This window comes from Ambystoma mexicanum, chromosome 6p (assembly GCF_040938575.1).
Source record: "Ambystoma mexicanum isolate Mex_15411 chromosome 6p, UKY_AmexF1_1, whole genome shotgun sequence".
In the NCBI taxonomy this organism is placed as follows: Eukaryota; Metazoa; Chordata; class Amphibia; order Caudata; family Ambystomatidae; genus Ambystoma; species Ambystoma mexicanum.
In genome coordinates, this window is record NC_090935.1 from 25,982,841 (window position 1) to 25,986,091 (window position 3,251).

Sequence of the window (3,251 nt, forward strand, 5' to 3'; positions counted from 1 at the left end):
AATTGTTAGATGCCGCAGGGACGTTAGTTTGGATGCAGGCTCTCTTCTTAGTGCAGTCAGAGCCGGTATTGCCTTTGGAGCAGGTGACAGGACAGTTTGTCAGAGGATGTGCATGAAAGCACGCCATTTCCTCTGAGCCACCCTGCACTTGTGTTTAAGGGTGACAAGGGCAGAGTCATACCAAGCGTTGCACTTGGCTTTGGGCTTCAAGCGGATCCTCATGACAGGGGCAAGAACATCAAGAGTATCAGAGATAGGAGAGTGGAGCATGGAAAGGGCTCTGTCAGAATGTGAGTCAGCCAATGGAGGGGGGGGGGAGAGAAAGTGGTGGCGAAAGCCTCAACTGACACACGCTTCATGGGTCGGATGACCGAGAAGGTAGGTGACAGGGCTGGAGTTGGCTTGGACTGAGGGGTAGAGAGGGAGAGATGAGAGGAAAGGAGAAAGTGATCAGTCCAGGAAAGAGGACTGGTGAGGGGGATCAAGTGTGCCCTGCAGAGAGAGTCAGGCCAAAGGGGAGAATAGAAAGAGACCGATGTCACAAAATAGTCCAGAGGAGGTTCAAAAGATGGGCTCCTGGTTATGGACCTATTCTACCCAGGAGGGTTACTTTAAGACAAAAATTACAATTGAATAGGTACAAAGAAGAGTGCTCTAATGAAAACACACTGTTTCACCCCTTATTACCCTCTGCATTAAAGGAGAAAAAGAAAGAAACTCACTTTTTTTGTTGTTTGGAGAAAATAATAGTTTGTTTATCTATGCAGTTGTAAAAATCAACATAGAGTGAACAGTTCTCCAAACAACATAACATCACACGGTTTAATGAAACCAACCGTACAGGCTTATAGGATATATTTACAAACACATGGGGTCACATAGTTTGACACAACAGTCGTGTAATTAATACAAACTCAATCAAAATACATAGTTTGTTATGGTGATTCATATACTTCAGTATAAAACAACACAATTAGACAAAGTAAGCAACAACAGACAAAAAAAGGGGTTCGTGAATTGACAATTGGTAGTGGACAGTGACAATGCACTGTTGTTCGGGGTGCGTCTACACCAAGGTGTTTCGGCCGTTTAGGTGGACCAATTATGTCCCAGCATATGTACGGCCTTCATCAGGACGAAGGGCTGCACGGGGTGGAATAGGTGCTGCAGGGGAAAGGGAAAAACTCGTCAGGGGAGTGTGTTCGAGCGTGTATCATTTAAACAAAGGAATAAATCCAATACTGTGAGGCCACAGCTTACCTGTGGATAATTATTTCCACTGGCACGAATTTCTAGTATTACGCCAGGCGTGGGAAGGATCTTAGTGTAATCCTATTAAAAAGCAAAGAAGGGCACTCAATAGTGATCTGGTGTCTTACAGATACTTAAATAACAAATGAGTTATAGGTCAACCAATCTTACCTCACTTGTGAGGATCTTGGAGTGGGATGGACTCTGATTTAAATATGCTGTCCTCGCGCGGGAACCTGAACACATAAATGAATAAGGTGCATATTAGTGGGGGTTCCACTCAGGGAACAAAATGCCTGACCTAATGGTGGTGTGTCTACAAAGATCTTACCTTTGTGCATGAATCACGAATAGCGGGCCAGTGGAGAGCGCTGTAGGGATGTGCTGACTCACTCCGGGGCTCGAAAGGGGCCTGGCGGCATAGCGTTAGTAACGCTGTTGCTAGGAGCCTTTTCTATTTATACGGCGGCCATTTTGGATCGAGTGCGTCCGAAAATGACAGATAACTCAACCATTAGGGCTCGGACTGGAAAAATACACTATTATCAGTCTTGGCCATGGTATGGCCAATCTAAAAACGTAATTTAGAATGTAAATTTGAAAAATGATATCTACGTCGGCCATGTTGGATCGAGTGCGTCCGAAAAAGACAGATAACTCAACCATTAGGGCTCGGACTGGAAAAATACACTATTATCAGTCTTGGCCATGGTATGGCCAATCTAAAAACGTAATTTAGAATGTAAATTTGAAAAATGATATCTATGTCGGCCATGTTGGATCGAGTGCGTCCAAAAAAGACAAATAACTCCACCATTAATGCTCGGATTGAAAAAATAAACATTTATCAGTCTTAGCCATGGTGTGGCCTGTCTATAAAAGTAATTTAGAAGTGTAAACTTGAAAAATGGTTTCCATGGTAACCTCAGAAGCCTTGTTGAAGAACAGGGCGTATTAGTGAAACTAAAGGGAAATTAAAATAAATTAGAACACTGAAAGCGCTCCTTGTGCTTGAAATGACTGGCAGGGTAGTGACATGACGTGATGTTGACATGCTTTTAGTAATGGAAAACAAATCCACATAGTAACATAGCACAATTTGTACACATGTTCGACAAGGGACAATTTGTACACATGGTTCGAGTGGCCCAGTCAATTCAGTGTTATGCATGCCATTCGACATTGTTGGAAATCTTTACAGCTGATAGACACTGATAGGCATCTTAATTCATTCATAGCCCTTTGGTAGAGATTTCATATTACATTTCTTGACCGCAGGTCATAGGCATTTTACAGGTGCATATACATGATGACGCTGCCAATGTTTGGGATCTACAGAAAAGATTTCCATTCTACCGCAATATTCAAACCTGCGTGCACAGTGTTTAGTTTGTGGACCCAACGCTGTTCTAATTGCGTCAGTGTTTTATTTAAGTCTCCCCCCCGCTTTGCAGGTGTTACTTTTTGTAGAATGAACCATCGTAGATCTGTATCTTTGTGGTTTTTGTTGGTAAAATGTTCTACTAGTGGCTTGTCGGCAACTTTGTTCCTGATACAGGACCGATGTTCCGATATTCGCATCTTGATGGCCCGTATGGCAGTTAGTGAAATCATTCATGGTCCATTTTACTCCGTGTAGCATGCCCTTTAACTCTACAGAAAAAAACTTTTGAACATCACGGAGTAAAAAACTTTTGAACATCACGGAGTAAAATGGACCATGAATGATTTCACTAACTGCAACACGAAGGGAGTGATCTACGTGATACAATGCCCTTGCAACCTGATATACGTAGGCAAAACCATACGGGCCATCAAGATGCGAATATCGGAACATCGGTCCTGTAAGACACCAGATCACTATTGAGTGCCCTTCTTTGCTTTTTAATAGGATTACACTAAGATCCTTCCCACGCCTGGCGTAATACTAGAAATTCGTGCCAGTGGAAATAATTATCCACAGGTAAGCTGTAGCCTCACAGTATTGGATTTATTCCTTT

The 3,251-nt window shown here is 42.8% G+C and overlaps 1 long non-coding RNA gene across 1 annotated transcript; it reads right to left on the minus strand.

Moving 5' to 3' along the window:
* Nucleotides 1-574: 574 nt before the first annotated feature.
* Nucleotides 575-1,782, minus strand: LOC138510863 (uncharacterized). The gene is made up of 3 exons (XR_011280434.1): nucleotides 1,583-1,782; nucleotides 1,423-1,487; nucleotides 575-1,332 (listed from the first exon to the last, which is right to left on the minus strand). It is a non-coding gene; the product is annotated as an uncharacterized lncRNA (long non-coding RNA).
* Between the last annotated feature and the right edge of the window lie 1,469 nt (nucleotides 1,783-3,251).